Here is a 23,508-nt window from a genome sequence, read left to right on the forward strand (position 1 = left end):
TATATATATATACTTAAAGCTTCAAAGTCACTAAGACATGGCAAATGATAATACAGAGAAAACAAAACAAAGAAACGTGTAAATACAAGGCTACATAGGTGGCTGAGTATGTGTAAATCTCCTATAGACTGGATACAATGCTCTACAGGAAGTATTTATCAGTACATATAGCCTGCTGCAATACCACCCATGCACCCGGTGCTAGACAGTATTCTCCTCCCTATAAGGGTCCCCACACACCTTACGATAATCGTACGATAATCGCGGGAAATCCCGCGATCGTACGATTATTGTAAGGTGTGTGGAAGCCGTGCGACCTCTACTACTGTAAGGTCGCACGACTTTAAACTTACGGACATGTTCGAAAACCCGCCGAGCTTTGTACGATGTTCGGCGGGTTTGTGGCATGTCCATACGATAACAGCCGTACGGGCCGGTGTGCGCAAGTGCACACTGCCCGTTCGGCATTGCGGTCATCGGAAGCCCGCCCCTCAGGGGGCGTGGCTTGCAATCATCGCAAGTACGATCTGCCTATGCTGACATCACACATCTGTTGGGGGGCACAATTTTCTGTTCTTGCCTTGGGCGCAAAAAGAAGCTAGCTACGGCTCTGTTAAGGAGTGTTATTATTTGACATACATTGCATGTTGAATGGGCTGCCAAGGCACTGCAACTCACAAGAGGTTGTGAAGGTTTTACCATACCTGCACTTTTTTCAATGCAGCGCACTGCAACACAATGCACGGATGGTTCACAGATATGTTGGGGTGCCTTTTAGAACTGAAGGCACTGCAACACATGAGACAGAGAGCTGGGTGTTAACTTCCATTGTATTTGGAGTCTTACGGCATTTTGATTGCTGTCTTCTGGTTAGTTCCCTGATTGTAATGTCCATTCTTTGGCTATTGAGTGAGTCAGGAAAGTCCATTTGCCCAGCTAACAAACATGCACCAGGTTAGTGATTCAGTAAGCAGTATCTTGCTAGTCAGCCACGCTGGCTCTCAAAATACCTGAACAATCTGATTGGATGCAGGCATTGCTCAGGTGTTTTGAGAGCCAGCGAGGCCGACTAGCAAGATACTGAAGCTTGGCCCAGTGAGAGATTCCTCCATCCACGCAGTGTAACATAGATGGAGGAATCTGTTGCAATTTCTCCATCTGACCATAGAAAATCTGCAGATAATCTATAGGTGTGTGGCCAGCTTAAGGGTGACAGCCCAGGAGCGTACACCTTCTAAAACAAGTTGGCAATGACAGGTGACGGCTTCTCTTTAACAAGCATGATCACATCCACGCAATGCAGCTGCACATTAACAAAAGGGATGGAATGCTTGTGGTGACATTATTGGCCTCATATGGCCAAACGCGGTCTGAACCTAAGCTCCTCTGAACCTGGAAGGGAGATGGGTCCTCCCACCAAATCTGTTACACTCCGTGGCATTCCCCACAATGCAGATTGTGCACATTAATAAAGGGATGAGATGCTTGAATTGACATCATTGACCTCATATGGCCAAATGGTCATATTATGTATTTTTCCAAAAATTGCCTTGTGACCATATAAGGTCAATGACCTCACAGCATCCCTCCCCTGTGGTTACCTGCAGCTGTAGGCAGGGAATTCCCTGGTCGTAGTTGACTGGGTGGCAGTAGAAGGAGCTTTCTTCCAAGTTTCAAAAAGTTCAGGTTCAGCCCTAACCTGAGCTCATCACTAAATTCAAACCAGCAGTTTAATGAAGCAAAACCCTATAGCACCCGAAACATGACATCTTCTTGTCTTTGGACTTCTATGTTAAGATTAGTACTTGTGCTCTTCTATACCTTGTTTTTCCTACACCTACCTGCCCAAGCACAGATACCCCAACAACCATTAGACAGATAGGACCAGGCTTATACTTTCTCCCCCCACCAGACCAACAGTATTGTGCCATCCCTGGCTAGACATAACAAGGCCAGACGACATAGCCAAATAAAAGCACTCTAGCACGAACAGGCTGAAACAGTTTGCCAACTCTGCATTAGTACACCTAGAACCAATGACTAGAAGATGAAGGTGCCTGTCATCCTACTCTGTTGGCACTTTGGTTCTAGTTGTGCCGACCCAGTCAGCAAATGATGTGAGGGTATCTGTGTGCCATCCCAAAAGTACTTGCTGCCGTATGTCAGGGCGTATGTTGGCTATGCAGAAATGTATTCCATTAGCTAGACTGACACAAGAGCTATGAGAGGGGCTAATGTACTTGCGGGAATCAGGAAAAGGATCAAGAGAAGTTTACACAATATACCTTGTGGGCAGCCTGACTAGGCATATCCTAGTAGCTAGGAAAAGTATTTTGCCAAGAATGTGTTTAAACGCTCTTTCAGTGCCAAGACTAGACTTATACACTCATGCATTAATGTTTACATTGGAAAAATGCAAAGGATACAAGAAAGATGAGAGTTAGGGTTCCTTTAAAAAAACATATCAATTTACAGTATGGCAAGTGTACAGCATCCTTCTTCTCATTACAAGCTGACATAAGGATTAAGGAAATGTTGAAAGTTACAGCTAAATGGTTATAAGCATCTAGATGGCGAGATGAAGTTGTGACACGCATCACTTCACATTCAGCTCATGCAGATCAGGGTGACACATAATCTGGAAGAAATATGGCTCAGCCAGCTTGCATAAGAAACACACAAGGCCTCCCAGTTGGGGCAGAAAAGTGTCTGCGCTGCCCATATCAACCAACTACAGTACGCCGGCTAGAAAATGAGAAGGATAATCTGATGGCATGTTTCACAAAACATAAACACTATTACCAGCATGATACAATGCTCCATGCCCCTCTCCATGACCAGCTGCCAGTCTTTGGTCTCATTCACACAGACCACCTGCATTTGTTTTATTTCACCCCTTGCCCTTTAAGTGAACCATGGGGCCCGAGCAGGTAGTAGGGACTCCCATTCCTTCATTCACTGCGATTGGCTGTACAGTGATGACGTAATCAGATGCCCATCCAACCAGCTCCCGGTCCTTGGTAGTTGATCGTGAGCTGTCAGTAACACTTCGCTTAGAGTTCTGGGGGCTCTGATTGATCACTCCCCAGAACAACACAGCCATGCATACATGCGGCAGATGGGCTTTAAGGCCCACTCCACCATGCTAATGCATATAACTTGGCATAAAGGGGTTAAACACATACAATCATCTGGGAAGTATAAACATACCTTATACTTCTCAGATTAAGTTCTACAAATTTTAAATGTGCTGGCATTTACATGCGTTTAGAAGGGTTCAGAGTATCTAGTATGCCGATGGATGCACAAATTTCGATTTTTCTCTAATGTGCCTTAACAAGAGTGTGCATTATACCATTGATCAGGGCAGTTCCTATAAAGAGGCGGCATCTCTTTGGGTCACGCGGGGTGGGGACAGGCGTGCCTGTTGCCCCCTTTCTGGCCAGAGCGTCCCAGGTTGCTATGAGCTCTTAGCAACCTGAGATGCTCTGGCCAGCATCCCGCCCAGTTCCCGAAAACCACTGACGTCACTGGTTGCCAGGAGCAGAGCTGGATGCTCTGGCTAGCGTCCCGCCCAGCTTTTGGCAACCAGTTATGCCAGTGAGTTGGGCGGGACGGCGGACAGAGCCATAAGTAATGTGTACCCCCCCCCAGTGCACTACCAGTACTACCATAGCCACCCCGTAACGTGCACCACCAGCAACCTCAGGTGCCAAAAACTCTAGGGGCACCCCTGCCATTGGCCACTGATGTTGATTAATCAATGCCCTATGAATATTTCAAAAGAGGCCTTTGGTTGTTGGATGGTATGAACAAGAAAAAAATAAAATTGCTTATGTGACTTTGAATCAACTCCACCTTCAGCTGGTAGTTGTTAGTTACTAGGGATGTGTGAAGTGCCTGGGTTAGCCCCAAGTTAGGCCAAACCTGTCAGTAACACCCCACTCCCGGTGGCTACACGTAACAAAAGGTAGCTGCAGGACTGAGAAGGCAAAGGCCACAACTTAGTTGGGTTGGGGGGTTTTGCATGGGACCCTTTTGCACCAAGCTGACGCACATCGTACATTTGTCACTCTCAGGCAGTTGCCTTCTCTTTTCATGAGTCTATCAGTGTTCCATTGTAACCCATACATCTAAAGTATGAGATTCACACAATGGAGTAGTTCTTTTTCTGAAAACACTTCACTTGTTAGCGCTGATAAAGAAATGTCTGACATGACAACTAAATCACACTTTTACCCAATGTTCAATCCTACTACCTAACAGAGAGACGTTCCGGCTCTGAGTGACAATGTGTGACGCACACAACCCTCTGCAAAGCATGTGCTTTGATTGTAAAGATGGGACGAGGATGGATCACGTTCCTGCGACATGGAAACCTTCCTCCCTTGAAAATTCACTCGAGATACCTCATTAAAGGAAACGGCATCAAAAACATATGCTATTACATGAAAGAGAAATTGATCAGCCGCCTACTCTCCTTGATTTGCTGCTTTTATAGATCTGGCTCAGGAAATGTACGCCCGGGGTAATGTACTCATGTGGGTGCGCCTGTCAGTTAGACGGGATGCCGCCATTTTCAGAGCTGGAGCTGTAAAGGGCCGCACATTTAAAGGGCCACGCCGGGCGGTAAGGAATATCGGTCAGTGAGGTGGCTAACGCTATTTAGGAAATGCGATCAATTTCTCCTGTTCTAAGGCATGGGGGCAGGGCTGCAATGAGGTCAGAGAGAGAGGGCGGGGCTGGAACCTGGGAACACACCGAATTCTCACATGCAGAATTTCATGGCCTTTTATAAGATGAAGTGAATGTAGTAATAAACTTTCAAACTTGTTTTCAATAAAGATTCCAGATCAAACAAATATACATCGCCCAGCAAACTATTTCTTTAATATTTTGCCCAAGCAGTTACAGTCATTGTGTTTCTGAAAAGCTCCAACTCTCTCAGCTCGGCTTCCCTGAACTTCTTGTCCAGTACAAGATCACAAGGGACAGAACAGACTCCAGCAGCTGTCCATCTACTAGCTTGCGGAAGTGAGGAGCAGGGAGCGGAGGAGTGACTTGTCTTGCTGCATCTGTGTATTTGTGGAGACACACACAGCTTAGTAGCACAAACAAGGGGGGCACCATTGATCCCTGTCAGGGAAAGGAGCCACCCTAAGGGCAGGTTCACAACATTTACTGGACCAGATCTGGTCAGGAAAATGGTGTGAACCTGCCGCAGTTTCAGTGCATTCCAGACCTGACAAAATGAGATGAGCAGTATTTTTCTGGTCTGGTCTGGATCGGACTGCGCTGGTGTGAACAGAGGCTAGAAATAGCATAGGGATACACTAGGATGCCTTTTGGATCCAGAAACAACCTGGTCTGGTCATGATCTGGATGTGGTGCGAATGGGCCCTTAAACAGGATATCAGGACCAGTGCTCAGAGGACCAGCTGATTCTGTAGGAAGCTGAAGCTTTTTAACATCAAGAAGCAGCTTCCATTGTAAGTGATTTTATCACCATCTGAACTAGCTTGCAAACCTTTTGAATTTAATGTCACTTAATCCAAAAATTTGGATTCTAAGGTGTGTTGATAAATTCCTCCGGACGTGAAGTGGTTAAATACATATTAAACATGGATGGGTTTTGCAGCTCATAAGTGTGAATCAACCTGAACATCCCTAAAAGGAAAAAAACGTAGTGAAATGGTAATAAGAGGTGAAAAGAATTCCTGTTCCATTCAGAATCCTGCCTGCCCTACAGATGGAATCACACAGCTGGCACCCCGGTTATAGTGTGACTCATTGCCGTCCTCTCTCATGTCAGGGTGTCGGTGACATTGGAAGGGTACACAAAGGTGCACAGATTAGACCCGTCACCCTAAGCACTGCCACGTAGAGGAACATTATATAGACGCAGTTTCATGTGGGTGTGAGGAGCACTTCTAGTAGAGAAAACTGTATTACTGGAACTAGCAATAAAAAGAATGAATGACTCGAGCTTTTCTTTTTGAATCTTATAACTTGTTGAATCGAAACTCAGCAGTTCCGTAAATTAGATACATTTTTTACGCGATTTACGTATTTTCACTTGCATATTTTAATTACTACATTTTATACCCTGTTTCCCTGAAAATAAGACCTACCCTGAAAATAAGACCTAGTACTATTTTTGGGAATTGCTAAAATATAAGACCTACCCCGAAAATAAGACCTAGTTGTGACCATTCCCAGGGACGCTGGTGGCATACGGGGCAACTTGAAGAGCCGCGGGATAGAATCGGCAGTGCCAATGAAGCCAGCACTAGAGGAAGCGAGGCGGCAGTGGTTACCAAATTGCTCTTGGAAAGGTACGGCACCCCTGATTGCCGTGATCATCCTATTCTTAACTTTGCCATTTTGGATATTTAATTTGGATTTGCATTAACTTTGGATTGTTATACATTAAAAAAAAATAAAAAAAAATAAGACCTAGTGTGTTTTTTTGAGCCAAAAAATATATAAGACAGTGTCTTATTTTTGGGGAAACACGGTATATTGAATTGTAAGAGAATGTGTCCCCACCCCCCTTAAAAGGACAGCTGTACCTTTAATGAAGTTGTCCTTTAAGGGCCCGTTCAAACCAGACACGGGAGGGGGCGTGGCTACGGTGCCATTTACTTCATGCCACGCCCTCCAGCCGCGATGCAATCGGCCGCTCGCTTAGTTTTTCACCATAGATACCCTTTCATGTTTCCATGCCAATTTACGTCCCTGGTGGGGCCCAGTGTTAGGCAAAGCATATGGTGGACTCATTGGGCAGGCAAATCCATCACATCGGCATTATGTCCGCAGGTTCGTATTCAGTGCTGTTTGTTATCAGAAGCCCATAGTCCCCACACAGAACATAGGCAGCCATTTTGTCAGCTGATCTAGCACAGACATGTCAATATAGCAGGCTTCCTTCTCTGAAATACCGACCTATTACAAAATGGCGACCAGCTTTCTGATTGTGTGTCAGGTACACCGCTGTGCCATCATCTGATTGAGTCTTATAAGTACAGGGCATTCTATCCAGCAGACATTCAATTCTCCGACGTTTAGCCAGGATAAGAATATCAGTATATCAGGGATGATGAGGTAGTGGGTAATTATCCGTCCTCCCACCAGCTTTCCTCACAAGTCTGCTCCCTTCTATTTTACTTGCAATTAACAAGGCAAATTAGTACATTACGGAATCTGTCAGCTTCCTGACACATGGGACGCTAGGCATCAGTTAGAGAGGGAAAGCAATGCAAAAATGGGAACTGCTAACTTCTAATACCAGCCGTGGTACAGAAAACAGCTGCCCGACATACTGTGCCCACTACAAGCAACACACACTGGCGGCTGTATTTATTAAAACAGCGCAAGGAGAAGAGTGCAGTATCCATAGCAACCAAACAAAATCCACCTTGTACTAGTCTGCCTGCAGTAAAATGTATTTTGTTTGGTTGCTATGGGTTACTGCACTCTGAGCCTTGCCTGGTTTACACTACATGACCTAGGCTCCTTTTTTTTTAAAGGCTTGGAAAAAAAATATTGTTACCCATAGCAACCAATCACATTCACCCATTTCACTCGCTTAATGAATAATGGCAGCAGCAATAGGCGTGCACATGGGTCTGTTGGCTTCATGTCCTCATCTGCCTTGTGTTAGTTTAGACATAATGTAATTGATACCTCCAGGGCCGTCCCTATAATGAGGCAGCTTGAGACGGTTACAGGTGGCATCTTATTGGGTCACATGGGGTGCAAGTGTGCCTCTTTTCAGCCAGAGCGTCCCAGACTAAGAGCTCTTAGCAACCTGTGATGCTGTGTGACTGGTTGCCAGGAGTTGAGTGGGACACTCTGGCTGGCATCCTGCCCAGCTACTGACAACCAGTGATGTCAGTGAGGTGGGCGGGACGTCATGCACCCCAACCCAAGGGGGGCTGAATGAGGACTGATCTGGAGTCTGAAGGGGAGGTTAAGGGGGGCTGAATGAGGACTGATCTGGAGTCTGAAGGGGAGGTTAAGGGGGGCTGAATGAGGACTGATCTGGAGTCTGAAGGGGAGCTGAATGAGGACTGATCTGGGGTCTGAATCTTAAGGGTGGCTGCTCAGGGGTCTGCATATTAAGAGGGTTTTTTTCCTCCCCACTGAACACTGATTTTCCTCCTATATCTTCAGACCAGAATGGAGCTGGAACCTCCTGCCTCTGTGTGTGTGTTCCACGTGACCCAGGACCACTCACACCCCTTCAGGAATTAGGTGGAGCCATTGGCCCACCAGACCACTGTCACCATTAGCAGTGTGCTCCGGCGTGGAACATACACAAAGACGCGGGTGGTTCCAGCTCCATTCCGGCCTGATAGTCATGCATATGGGGTAAAGAAGGAGTGAGCTATCATTTTCACGACACCTCTGACCATGGTGCCAGCACCCCAGGGTAGTGGCCGCATTATAAGCACCCTCGCCATTGTCTATATGTTAATGTGATACTTATTTTTTATCTATTTTTGTTCACAATAAAAGTGTTTTAATGCACCAGATCAATGCACTTCCTCTGTTCCCTTTTATCTTCTATAGCTACTAGTTACTATCCCTAAACCAATCCTACTGTGTGACCACATCTGACCAACTTAACCAGACCCCCATTTGAACAAACCACATCCATGTTTGCTAAGCCAGACCCCTCCAGGGTTTAAAAATGGGCACTGTCCTACTATAAAAGGAACTCTGTGAATGCCTAAGAAATGTATACCCGCTGCACAGATGCAGATACTGTACTTCCAGGCGTCTGTTACAGCGGTGACAGGAACGGCGTTGTCTCTAGAAGTCGCGCTAATCTTATTCTGAACACCTGTCACCAAATCTTCAGTACAAGTTCCTCTGATGACTGAAACCTCAAATTCTTTATATATATATATATATCAGAGATAAACTCGAGACAGACACAGTCGGTATATATTGAAACTCGTTATCTATACCAAGGTCTCTGTACAAGGAACTTTGAAACCTGAGAAACAAAACAAAAAAACCTGTGACTGAGCTGTTCCAAAATACATCTGCCAATAAGGACCTGTGTTGGTGGGCAAGTCTATGGGAATGCAAAACAAACTTGAAGCAAGTCAACTGCACCTGTCAATGAATCTTGAATGACCTCAGAAGAGTCTCAAATTGATCATGATGATGGACACAAGCCCACTGCCCATCAACACAGAGCCTAAAAGTGTCTCAGAGAACTGCTGGTGTTAACAGTAGTGACCAATCAGCCGCACCCTTCGAGCTGAAGCTTAGTTTATATTTTGCCTTCTCTGGTTCCTCGCTTTTTCCCCTTCATCATGCTAATAAAAAAGTGCTAAATAAAACTTTTCAATTTTTATTGCATACCTTATTTTAGTCCCAGTGACATAATCGCTGGGTTTCTGTGCTCTCCCTGCAATGCAGGCAGATCGTGCCTGGTGGGAGGGGCCGGCAGGGTGCTGTACATAGCTTCCTGCAAACATCACAGCACCCTGCCTCACTACTTCTCTCAGGAGCCCTCAGCCCTGATGCCAGTAGTGGGCTGGCTCTTGGGAGGAGCCATGCAAATATAAAAATGCCTTGATGGGTGGATGCCAGTCTGGAGGAGTGGGCGTTCCTAGGCAGGCTGTATTTGCATGCAGACCGCCCTAGGTAACGCCCACGTGTGTTGCTGAGCCTCCATGATTGAAAGAACTGAAATCCAATGAATGAAAGAGGCGGCTAGGTACAGGAAGGGCTTGTTCGTGGACTCATGTCAGCTGAGCTTGTTGATCTGCACAGACTCAATGCCAAACAATTGTATCTTTATCGCAGTCCTTTGGAGTGGGCCAAGCTGGACCAATGTAAGAATGCAAAGTAATTCACAACTACAGTTCAGCTTTAAGACTTTGCACACCTTTTGTTTTGATGCCCCCGGAATGCATTCAGCTGATTTAAACCCCAGGGACCTTTGAAATTCTGATTCTGTACAATTAAGTTTTTTCCCGCTCACACAACAAAGACCTCCATCTTGCAAGAGATACTACGGTAGTAGCAACTCAACCTTGTAGGAACTAATGTTTGATTGCATTACATCTGGGAGGACACGGATGTTGCGTTCTTCTATCAGTCACTGGAGAATTTCCAGGTTCACCTATCGGCCACATTATGGCCTCCTACTCCCACTGTCATATTACAGAATCAAACAACAACTGGTCCAACTGTTCTGACACCATTGGTACGGCCTTTGGGCATGGACGGAGAGACAAACTTGAGAGATCTGTGCACTGGAGTCTCAGGCGATTCAACTGGTGGGGGCTCCAAACCAATAACCTTGTTGGAGCCAAGCCTGGAGTGCTCTCTCCGATACATCGGGTGGCAGCATCACCATAGCAACCGAGGCAGAATAGCGGTTAGATGTTACACAGAGGATGATGGGTAATATTCTAGAGGTTAACACGCAGTGTCAATGAATAATAGGTAAAAAGAGTATGAAAGCAGCGGAAATCTAGAAATTCATTATTATTACTTAGCCCAAGGCCGCGGCTTAAGTGCCACTCTCGCTTTTCTCTACCTCTTTTATTGAAATATCGCAGAGTAAAATTGTTATTTATTATACGTTTAAAAAGAACTTTGCTCCAATATCTTTTGAACCGATATAACAGGTGCCATCTTTTGGCACCTATTGAACCGATATAACAAAATGTTTAAAACGGTATATTTAACAAACCAAAACGGAGTAAATAAGAGAAGTTCATTGTTAAGCCGGGCATATGGCAGTAGAATTTTGTTCCAAATAAACTGTTTTCTGAACATTTGTTATTAATGGGGTCAAGTCGACATTTATTTTCAACTCAAAATTTTATCTTGAGCAAACAAATTTTTTACAATGAATGTGGTTTTTGCTCATTTCCAAAATCGAATGTTAAAATCCAACAAGATTTTGAAGTCTTTGATGGCATCATGGAATGTTCTGATGAGATTGTTTTCATATGAACGTTCGTATGAAAATCAACCAGTGTATGGTCGGCTTTAGAGTTTACACATACAAAAAAAAGACAAGGCGGTACCATTCCCATGAAATAATTGGAGCAGTGCGGATACAAGGCATATTTTTAAAGCATTAAAGGGTTATTAAACCATCGCATGTTTTTGCATATATCTACTGCGGGCAAGCAGTAGATATATGCAAAACGATTTTAAATAAAACTTTTTCAAAGGGTTAATACTTACCTGTGTCTGCGCCGCTCGCTCCCGTCCAAACATCTGAAAATTTCTCGGGCGGCCGCAAAGGATCTTGGGGCGGGCGCATGCGCAGTTCAGATGTTTGGCCGGGAGATGAGGAGAGACACAAGGTAAGTCTATGGAGCAGCGCGCACCCGCATGCAGACACCGTGGTACATGAGAGAAGAGGACAGAGGAGTCAGCGCTGGATTGGAGACCCGCATCAGCGCTGGAGGGACATCTAAAAACTACACTAAAGAAGATGATCGGATCCTCTTTTCTGGCCTTCCCCCCTGCTTCCTATTCTTCTCCACTAACCCTTAACCCACCCCTTTTTCTCCTCTGGCTCCCCCCCCCTCCCTCCTCCCCTCTAGGCTAATTTCACCAAGTTATAGGCAGCACATTGGCCTTCAACGCCTCGCTTGGTAGACTGTATGTCCCTGCCAGGTCTGAATGTTGCTGGAGCTTAGACATGCGCTAGGATGACGTCTGATGTGCCCTGAGCGTATGCATAGATATTTATGAGGCGCAGGTTCTGGGTACTGACATTGCAGGGGGGATCAGACATTTGCAAAGCGACTGAATATCAGAACAGGGAATAGTGGGGAATAGTGATATGAATACAGGAAAAAAAACAGGTTCAAAGTAATATCTTCATAGCACTTTATGTGAACATCAAGCTCCAGGAAAAAAAATCTCCCCTTGCAGTGGAGCTACTGCTGCAATGCAAGGGTTAAGTGCTTGTTAATGTCTAGGGTATCTGTGTAAAGGACTTTTACTTACCTGATCCCCGCTTGTGCAGGCCCAGCAGCCTTTTCCACCCTATGCTTGAGCAATCGAAGGCCCACTGACATAACCACGTCAATGCAGGAACCATAGCCCTGCATTATACACGAGGATGCCAAGAGACAAGCCATAAGCAGGAGGGTTGAGATGAGCAAATACTACTGGGGGAGCGGGGATCAGGTAAGTAAAAGTCCCTTGCACACCTCTCCTAAACGAGCAGTTAACCCTTGCAGTGGGGGTAAGCACCACCTCAAGGGGAGTTTGTTTTAATTGGAGGTTAGTTTTCGATAGAGTGGAGCAGGATCAGAACTCCTGTCAGGTTTTTATTGTTGTCTGTATCCTAGTTGGGGAGAGTCATCCTCTCTATTTGTCCTGCTGACCATTGTCACTGAGAGTGAAAGAAAATACCAAATTTTTGGGTTGTCATCAGACAACAGGAAGTGAAATCTCTCAAATGGCATAAAAAAAAGAACAACCCACAAGGCTTATAGCTCTCCTTTACTCTATCCAAAACTGTTTTAACATATCTAATGGTAGGCTTGCATTATGCCGCTTTTAAATTTGGACTGGAGAGGCACCTGCAAAACACATGCACACACCATTCCTAAGTTTGAGGCTATATGGACCCCCTGGATAGAGTGTTTCCTCTCTTCTGGTTTCCAATGGACCTCTCTCTCTGATAGTAGCCACATATGGTTTCTTAGGAGCACCGGAAGGATGAACATAGCTCACCTTCCTTCCCCTCCCTTGTTTGCTTAACCACCGCTCTGTGTGTTCCCCCCTTTGCCTATTGCTCCCCCTCATCCTTACCCACCCCTCCCCGCTTTTTATTTTTTCTCTTTCATTTATTTTATATTTGACACTACGTGGGTTGCCACGTGTATACTCGTCTCCTTTGGAGGGGGCATTTCGCACAGAGTTTTTACGCATGATATTTTGTTACCAGATTAATATTTTGACTGCTTTTTATTTATTTTTTTCCCATCTGTCCTGCCCATGACATTCGCGCAATTTCGGCTGATATTTACCCGCCTTCCCATTGATCTATAATGTTCATTATGTGCATTATTATACTGCCTATGTTACCTGTTATCGCCTTGGCATTTCTTGTATTTTGTACATAATAAAATTGAAAATGTAATAAAAATGTATTGAACGAAAAACACATGCACCAAGGAGATACACACGCAGTGACTGATTGGTAAATGTCACATTCACTGCTTCATAAATATACCTTTAAAATGTAATAAATCACATTTGTAAAAACCTCTATTCTGTCGTGATTTTTTTTTTTTTTTTGCATCCTGCATGCAATTTTAGACCTTCAGTGCTGCAAATCACCCCTAAAGTTATAAGTAAGGAAAAAGTAAAGACTTTTTGAAGATCTTAATAAACATGCTGTTAAAAACTTTATTGGAGGAAGATTTTCTGGCGCTGTGTGCGTTGAGATATTAGCAACGCAGATCATGCAGTCACCTTTACCTCCCGCTTATCACTGCAGCCGGGAAGGATCTGCTCCACCAACACTGGAAAGTCATCTACAATGGAGCAGCGGAGATTGAAATGTCTGTTCTCTGTAGGAGAGAGAGCTTAGTCGCAAGCGCCTTATGTATGTCACATACTGAAAAGGCTCCCGTATGCCGAACACGAGCCTTCTCCGATCTCTTCAAAAGGATACTGTGCATCTAAGCGGCAGAATTACAGAATCCCTGCGGGGATGGAACAGCTCTCATACTGGGCTCAGTGGCAGCACATTCTTACAGGGTTCTGGACCTGCGGTTTACCCTTACCGCTGCTTTGTAGGCCAGGAGCGCCCAGGCTGGATGCGCAGAGGGTTCGGCGCTAATAAAGCTCTGAAATATTTGTAAGACGTGTCATATATCCGATCTACAGTAATCGGTTACATGTAGGGCAAAGGGGAATTGTAATTCGCTGTTATGGGGTTTAGCTCTTTCTTATTGAATAAGCCTCCTATTTTTTTTACAGCCTGAAACCATACCTAGACATTAGAGAGCAGTCGGTCCTGCAGGCAACCGGCCCATCACATTGGGCAATGGTTCGCTTTCAGAGTGGGGTAAGCGTAGTTGAGACACCTCTGGTGCATAGCAATCAGACGTTTCTAGGATGTACGATCCATATTCCCGTCCATGAGCCTCGGCCAGCAGTGTTTGCCGGCATCCCATCTTAGTCTTTGGGCACCTTAAAGCTCAACTCTAGGCATGTGTCATTTTAAATAGACTTGAGCAAGTGTTAGCTCTGGCTGCAATACTCCTTCAATCCAGCAGAAGCCCCTGTAGTACTTCTATTCTGCCACAAGATGTCCTCAGTGTTTCAGGTTGAATGACACCCTGAGTTGCTCAGCCTAAAAGACTGAGAAGTTTCTGTGAGTGCACAGCATCCTGGACTGGTCCCCTAGGACACCCTTCATTCACAGTATGATGATGTAAAGAGCATGTCATCATGTCAGCGCTGCTCTCTACATCATCCATAATTATTCTACTTGAATGTCCCCTGACTCTAATGGAATAAAATTGTATCCGGACTATTTTAACTGGTGTGGCTCTTCAGTTCCTGCATCTACTGTCTCTACATCATGCAGAACCACCCACCACCAGGAGGACCATGTGCTTTAGGTGTGTGGTCAGAGGGGGTTTGGGGCCACTGGGAAACTGACCCCATATTTGGGTTTTTAAATGCAACCTCAGGGAAAGAGCTAAATGCATTGTCCTGATTTATCATTACTGCTTTCAGGGTTCCTGCTCATTGGACAAAAGTCATGTTGCTGATTCCACGTCCAATGAGCGAACTGGACGAGGCGAAGTGACACAGGAAGCTGCTTGGCCACACCAATGCCTACCGTATTTGCCGGCGTATAAGGCGACTGGGTGTATAAGACGACCCCCTAATTTTCCACTTACAACATAGGTTTTGGGCTATACTCGTCATTTAAGACTACCCCACTTCTGAGGCAACACCATTTTAAAACATCATGGATGGATGTGCGGTAATACTGTATGTACGGTAGCTTCAGCCACATACAGTATACCGCGCTGAGCCAATCACGGCGAGCAATGTATTCTATTAATGAATACAAAGCTTGCTTGGATTGGCAGAGCTCGCCGTGATTGGCTCAGCTACTGTATGTAGCCGAATCTACCGTGCATACAGTATTACCGCACATCCAGCGGGCGATTAGGGATGTTCGTTTTGGGCCAGCTTGGCCTAAACGAACTAAAGGTATACATTGTATACCCCGCGTATAAGACGACCCCCTATTTTCGGGGGATGTTTTTAAGTATAAAAAGTAGTCTTACACGCCAGCAAATGCAGTAGTTGTCCAGTGTGGCAGAAGTGTGCAAATCCCATGTGACTTTATTTATCTTACTTCAGATGGCTGTCTCAAAACCCCGAACAGTAATGGGTTCAGGGAAATTAATCTAATGGTAAAACAGAATTGCTACAGCAGTGCTAAACAGGGTGGTCATTGCTGAAAGACAGTTATCACCAGCGTTCAGGTCCAAGCACCTTCGTGGCTGTAATAGCATTGTCACAGCCAACCTCCAGTGCACAGGAACGATTTAATTTTGTCGCCGTGACCAAAGTGCACCTTTAATTCCCCTCCACAGACGACTGCCTCTTCAACGATCTTTGCAACTTTTTTTTAATCTGCAGCTCACAGCAAACAGCAGATTTTAATTAAGTCTTAGTCCAAGTAGGTGGCAGCTACCCTGGCACTGAAAGGAATGCTCACCCTCAGCTCTCCTATTGCAGAGGTGAGGGGAACGCCAATTCACCATGTATTATTCCAAACGAGAAGGAAATTAACTTTGCATGTCTGCAGAGTATAGAAAGGATTTTGTTTATTAACCCGAACAAGCATATTCAATTCTAGGAATACATTCAGGGTATGCCAGCGCAAGGCTGCCATACAAAAGGGAACACGTTTAAAATTGACATCATGTGCCGTTTCCAGCTCCCGTTTTAGCTGTACAAATTAGTTTTTTAGGCCGTCTACTCCCCCCCCCCCCCCCAAAAAAAAAAACCACCAAGAAACAAAAACAGGAAAGTAGCAGGCAAAAAAGCCATGGGCTGGCACTCCGGTTCCAGGGGCACAAAAGAAAGATAAGCAGTTGTACAAACAGCCTAACAAATCACTGCCAGCTCATCGTGCCCAATTCCTTTCCGCCTTCTTTATTCATATTTAAAAAGGCAGACAGCAATATTTGTATTGTGCCCAACAAATCCCTGTTTAAGCCTTGGCTGCAACTTAGTGGGAGGATAAGTGAGATGTTCGGCAGCAGGCTTTTCTCTCGCCGCCACGCGGTACTTAGGACAGCGATGTAGCATGAGGATAATTTATATATTCTTAGAGGCTTTGCACATGTTCGCCGGGATAAGGATTAGATCTTGAGAATTAAATTAGTTGAGGAATTAGATGTGACAAGTACAGAAATCTTTTCATCTAATGGCATGTTAAATGTATGTATATCATGTGGTGCTCAGCTGAACGGCCACCGTTTATTTATAAGTTGTATGACGCAGCTTCGTGCATGAATATGGTAATGTATTCAATGGCTTTGGATGACGAGCTTGAACTGTGTACTTCTTTAGCTTGAAAGATGCAATGCTAACAAGAAAGATGTGCCAAGTTACAGCCCTTATGTCAGTGAACAGTGGAGCTCCCTCTAGTGGCCAGTCTACAAATTTCTTTACTTGATGCAGAAACAAAAATATGGAAGCAAACTTGCATTAAATGTAAACATTGTATATAGATAAGTTTACTTTTACACTGTGTGAGGCGCTGGCTGGCAGGATCATGGACAGTGTATATGTGTCACCTAGTATTCTCACCTACACATGGTGAGGGGCTCCTGGGATGGTGACTGATATCGAGAAAAAGCCTGAGGCGGTGCGCAGGGGTGTGCAATATTGATACTCTGGTGGGGGTTGTGCGAGATGGAAGCTCTGGCCGGCAGGGTTGGCGTATTGCCGGGCAGAGCATCCTAGGTTGCTAACAGCTGGATAGGGAGATGTGTGTGGCCCTTACACCTCTCCCCACTAAGCAACTTGAGATGCAATGTCAGAAAAGGGTGGCACAACCATTGGGCAGAGAGAGTCTGCCTGCCACCCCCATGTGACCTAAAGATATGCTGACTAAAGCAACAGCCTCAGGCTGCATCATTAAAGGGATGGCCCTGTGGATCTTAATACGTGCTTAATAAGTTCTAGTCTGAGTCCTAGAGCTTGGAGGCTTTGTAGAGCTTTGGGTGGGAATAAGCCTCCATTGCTAGGTCCAAATCTTACCTGTTAACCAGACCATGTTGTTAGTCTCAGCTGTGCCAGGCATTTATGTATGTGAGCCGACTAAGACTCAGGTCTCTCTCTTTCATTATCTCTGCTGTGGGAGCCTGCTGCTGTGTGAAAAGGCTGACTGCTAAAAGAACACTAAAAAGTTACCAGAGCTGCCTGTTTTTTGGGGGGAAACCCATTAGGGGGCATGCTGTTATGCTCTGCTTATGTATATCTTATTGTTTGTTAAAAAACCTAAATAAACGCTTATTGAATTAAAAAGAAACTGACCTAGGTTTAGTAAGTGCCTCAGAAGAGCAATGCTTTGTTTGATTTATGCTATGAACATGCTCTACAAAGCCCTCCTGCATTGAAACCGGGTTTGTTTGCTGTTCTGCTGAATAAATATGCAGGACAAACCTGCTTGGACTGTTTCTGCGTGTACCGGTGTACTGGTTTACTGCTGCCAAAACCAGCTGAGCTTGTACCCCTTACAACTTGATGCTCTGATGTGGGCAGCGCCTTCAAATGGCAATAGGAAATGAACCTGTCTCTACAGCATCATATGCAGGCCCTATCAGAGAGGCAGTGCCTGGCACAGGGACTGATGTCTACACTTCGACAGTTGGTGCAGCGTGCTTAAGGAAATTGTCCCTAGTGGATGATATTGAAGCCTACCTCATCAATCTTTAAAGGAGTCACGGAATGTGACAACTTACTTGAGCAACAGTTCGTGGATTTGTTAGCATTCATCTTAGCAAGGAAGACCCAAAAGGCCTACATTGACTTACAACCCCAGGATGCCAGAGTGTACCCTAAACTCAGAGTTCTAACTAGGTTTGGGGTTGCTATGGCCATCCAAATGCAGTATGTGCTCAAACAGGAACCCCGGGAAGCACGTGAGGTCCCAAATGTATGATATATGCCGGAGGTGCTCATCCCTGCTCAGATTGTGGAGCAACAAGGCACATTAGGTGCTGGCGGTGCCGAGGACTGGGGCATGTGGATACCAATTATTCTATATTACATGAGCCTACGGAATGTGACCTGGTATGGAGTGTAATCATTAGACTGAAAGGCAGATTTGTTCTATTAAAAAAAAAACACCCAGTGGAGCATTATCAGACTCCAGAAGCCCAGTCACCTTGGTGGACTGGTCGACCCTGCCAGGTTTAGCTCAGACAAAGTACATTGTATACATGTTGATGTTAAAGAAATTGCACTGCAAGGGATAAGTGATTATTTTGTCTCGGGGGCAGATATACTTACCTGATCCTCGGTCCCAGGGCAGGTCAGCACTCACCTCTCTTCCCCTCCACTCCTGCTATGAAATGTCCATCGTCTTAACGTCTAATGCTGGTCAATATCAGCAGTCCTTGGGATACAAACAGCAAAAAAAAAAAAAAAAAAAAAAAAAAAAGAAAAGAAAAGGGTTTTAACCCTTTCCTACTCTGCGGCACAGAAATGTCAAGTCACCAAGCTGGCTGTATTGTCTGGCAGAGCTATGTAAATCATGAGACTGGATGGACAAAAGTCCTTAAAAACCTAAAGCAATTGTCAGGAAAATGCATATATTTAGGGTTCATGGATAATTGCACACACATTAGTGGTACTTTATAATAAAGCAACACTTGCCAACCCCATCTAATAAAAGTTAAGAAACAATAGTCTAGACAATGCTTTAGGTTCCTGCTGAGAATTATAAAAAAAAAAGTAGAATAAAATAAGAAAGAAGTCGGTTTGAGGGAGATCCTTTCATCTCTATGACACGCGAGTAGCTTAGCTGTAGCTCCAGTGTGTGCAGCATCTTATCTGATGTTGCTATGGAGGGGTACTGTCTATAGTGCTTACCTTGAGAAGAGACAGAGCTCTGAGCGGTTGTTGCTAGGATACCAGCATCTCTCTTTCTTATGGCAAAAGGAAAAGCACAGAGATCTAAAGGCAGCTGGGCCTGCCGTGCAAAGACCCACTGTACGTCTTACTTTTTATAATGGAGGCTGACACAGGCAGGAAGCCTTCGTGGCAGATGCATGAGGTGCTCAGAACTCTTATTAGACTTCTATCTCAGGAAGCTTCGTCCATATTTGTTATAAGTGCATAGAACTCACACCTCATTAACACACAGACATTCCTTATACATGTATAACCAGGGCTGGACAAATCCCAAAAGCCTGGTGGGTAATGGTCCTAAAATTTTACAGGTGATGTTGAAATTTTTGGACCCAATTCCAACATTGATGGAGGATGTGCATGGTAATGACTCTCAAAGTTTAATGACTGGTTCCTGAATTCTACAAAATTGAATGCAAGCGCAAAATTAATAAATCTTCATATTGCATGGGCAGGCGAGGGGCTACAGTTCTCCACCCCCTGACAACATGAAAATGCCACCTTTGGTACTGGACATACACTGCTGTATAGTCCTGCGATCTGGCTTTGGAGTTCCTAACCTGTAAGGTGAGGGCCAAGAGGGAAAAGAGTTCAGGGTGACGATCATTAGAAGGTCTTAGAGCAGCCAGGAGGTGGAGCAGTGTCATGGTTGTCACATCTGGATTTGCTACAGGAGTACTGCAGTACAAACAAAACTGTTAAATATGTTTTACCCATTTTAGATATTTGGCTGGAGATGTCCTTCAATTATGACATGAATTCATTAGGCTGGGCTTAAACATATACTAACAGGGTTATTCACAAAATGGGGAAGAGTTTGGAGAAGGCAGGAGAAGTGAACAATCTAGGACAACATAGCTGATGTCGAACAATTCTCCAGTTCAGCTCACTTTCCAGTTGGGCTATGTTGTCCTAGATTGTTCCCTTCTCCTGCCTTCTCCAAACTCTTCACCCTTTTGTGAATAACCCTGTTAATCATCCTAAAACATCTGTGTAAGGGACAGGTCCTCTTTAATATTCTAAAAATAGATAGAAATATTGGGCAATAAATAGGTTTATAACCAGATGTATACATAGCCTATCGGCCCCATTCACACCTATGCGTATTGTAATATGCGCGTCTGTCGCGCGACCGTCACGCGTTTTTTTTACCGCGATGCGCGGTAAAAAAGTTGCGCGATTCCAAAGGCTACTTGGCAGTATACAAATGGAAAACGCCCTACAAAACGGACCAATACGCAGCAAAAAACGCTCCGGGACCTTTTCATGCGTGGCCCGTTTTGTAGTGCGTTCGGGACGGGCGGAAATACGGACAGGTGGGAACGATACCATTGACTACAATGCTATTTATTTTTTTGACCGTTTTGTAGAGCGTTCATCGAGCGTAGGACGCGCTACAAAACGGTCAGGTGTGAATGGGGCCTTAGACTCGCTTTATCAATGCTGCAATGAAGAGGCTGGTATGTTCCTTCAGACACATTGAAACCTTCGTATATGATATCTTATTAGCACCCCCTCATGCCTGCACTGCTGCAGATAGAAATGATTAGTCAGCCCAAAACCCTACATTGCTTTCCAGGAGCCTGACATAACGCCGAGCCAATGAGGGAGGACACTTTAATGCAGGTGGCTATAATTGATGTGGAAACCAGGATCTCAAAAGCCAAAGGTGGCCCCCAGGTAGAGTACGAAGTTCAACCTCATAGGATAGGAAAGTATTAACTGTATATAATGCAGTGCCTGTATTAACTTTACAGGCACTGCATTATTGTTCTTAAGAAACAAAGTCATTTTAAAGTGAATATGTGCCTAGTCCATGCAGAGCAGATGAATGGGCCCCCCATTCACGGGGGAATAAAGAAAAGGAGATTTTGTGCTACTGAGGATGGGAGCATTCAAGCAAACCTGTTGCTTTTCTTGCATTTGCATTGGCCAGTTTGGGATTTAGTATTTTCAGTACCATCAGCACTGTTTGATCTCAGTATTAGGACATGGCCTTTAGGTGTCCAGCACTTTCAGGGGTTGAATAAGTGTTGCAGATTAGATTAGGCGTGCCTTATCCCGACCCCTTAATCGCTACAGTAATGGAGGCAATAGAGCAGGAACAGAAGGAAGGTAGGTGACACAGGCTGCTGCCATGAGTATGAATATGGAGAGATGAGTATAATAGTTATTTTATTGATGGGAATATCCAGTTGGGTTTTTAGGCAACTGATAAGGTCACTTTAAGGGTTAAGTGTTAGGGTTCCAGTTAGTGGAAAGTAACATATGTTCACCTGCCGGAAGCAAGAATTGAAAGGCCCAATACTCTCGAAAGCTCCCCCCACCCCTTCCCGCTGCTCCATTCCTTAAAAATTCTGAGTTCTTCTATTGAAGGAAATCACCATTTGGATTTGTAGACGACTGACAGGGCCACTTTAATGGTTAAGTGTTAAGGTTTGAGATAGTGGATAGTTACATAGTGGCTAGTGGGTGTTAAAACAGCACCTAGAGAGGGACACGTCATTCAACACACCGGAGGTTTTGGACAGTAGCCATGGCTTTGAATGAGCGAAGATTGCAGTCCCAGTCTACTAGACAAGAAAGTATAAGGAATCCTCTTTGCTAGCGATAGGGGTCAGGAAAATTTGTTGGAAGCAGTATAAAGAAGTGATCTCTGCACTCCATTATAAGTGAGCCCTATGTTTCAAAGTACCAATGAAGCCCCCAAACTAAGGCTCTTAATATGCAAACCCTTATTATTCCATCAGGGCTACGCTATGGCCTTCTTGGAAAGTCCAATATTACATATTGCATTAAAGGATTGCAGGACGAGTGAGGACGAGCTCCAGCTTTGAAGCAGCCCACTGCAATTGTCCACCCAACCCTAAGTTCAGGGTCTTCCAGACACTTGGCATGAAAAGCCACCTCTAGGTGCTTGCTTTTAAGTTTTGATGGCAGCATAAAGGGAACCTCTGTTTTGCCCACATTGGACAAAGCAACAAGTTCACAATAATGCTAATATAATGCCATCCGTGCCAACTGCACATATTAACTGTATCTTCACTCTACCACTGCTATGTTCAGAAAAAGAAAGTAGTGTTATCCTTGTGACAGATTCTCTTGAAAGCTCATCTCCCCCCCACCCGACTGGCACTCAATATGTTCTGCTACTCCATTCCTTCCATGGCTTCTAGCAGTGGGGGAGAATGTGACCTCCACCATCTTCTAGCTCCTTTGTCATCATAGGTGTAAGCAGCGACATCGGGGCCAAAGCAAGGCTTGCGGTAAAAGAACACAGTCACCCAACACACATGGAAGAGTACAATGCTGGAGTGAGAGAGGCTGCAAAGGGGAGGTGGGAGACACAGGCCACCGGAGAGGTAAAGCTGGCCATACACTGCTCGTATTTAGGCTGAGTCAAATGAGGAGCAGTGTATGACCCCCGTCAGCACCCTTCCGTTCGACAAAAGTCGACTGTTCAATCAACGTTTCTCAATGGACCCTGGCCATAAATTCTTGGCTGAACAGTGACTGCAGCCGACCCACTGTTGGGGTATACTGAAAGTGTCACACCGCCTCTGCCAGAATACAATAGCTTGGCGGGGGGGATTACCCCATTCTCTCTGTTTAGTGGGAATTGAGTGTTTTCCCCTTGGTCAACCCACAGGGTTGAACGAGAAAAAACGTAAAGTATATGACCAACTTAAGTGTATGGCCAACCTAAGTGTACAGTAACAGCTCAACCGCAGGGAAATGGCAATACATTTTTTTTGTCTCGGAGATGACAGGGTCTCTTTAAATTAGTATTAAAACGCTCAAACATTTTTTTCAGTAATAAATCCAAATCAAACAAATATACATCGCCCAGCAAAAGCAGTTCTTTACATTTTTGCCAAAACACTTACAGTCATCATATTTCCAAACAGCTCCAACTCTCTCAGCGCGGCTTCCCTAAACTTCCTGCCCAGCACAAAATCACAAGGGACAAAGCAGTCTGCTGCAGCCGTCCATCTACTAGCTTGGGGAAGGGAAGAGCAGGGAGGAAAAAGGGAGCAGAAAGGAAAGAATAGGCTTGCCTTGCTGTGCCTGTGTTTGTGGAAACACACTCAGCTTACTAGTACACACAAGGGTGGCTCCATATGAACCTGCAAGGGAAAGGAGCCACCCTGAAACAGGATATCAGGACCAGTGCTCAGGTGACCAGCTGATTCTGCAAGAAAAAAATCAAGGAGCAGCATCTATTGTGATTTAATCAGCATTTGAATTAAAGTGACATTAAACCCTCAGATTTTTTAACATAAACCAATACTGTAATGTGCGCCCTACTGTAATCCATGGTAGTTACCC

The 23,508-nt window shown here is 44.9% G+C and overlaps 1 protein-coding gene across 1 annotated transcript in view; it reads right to left on the minus strand.

Annotated features, from left to right (window-relative positions):
• CASKIN1 (CASK interacting protein 1) overlaps positions 1–23,508 on the minus strand; it is a 180,707-nt gene that overhangs the window by 80,461 nt on the left and 76,738 nt on the right. The window lies entirely within an intron of this gene.

The sequence above is a fragment of the Nanorana parkeri genome, unplaced genomic scaffold (genome assembly GCF_000935625.1).
Source record: "Nanorana parkeri isolate BGI_ZX_2015 unplaced genomic scaffold, ASM93562v1 scaffold19, whole genome shotgun sequence".
Taxonomy (NCBI): Eukaryota; Metazoa; Chordata; class Amphibia; order Anura; family Dicroglossidae; genus Nanorana; species Nanorana parkeri.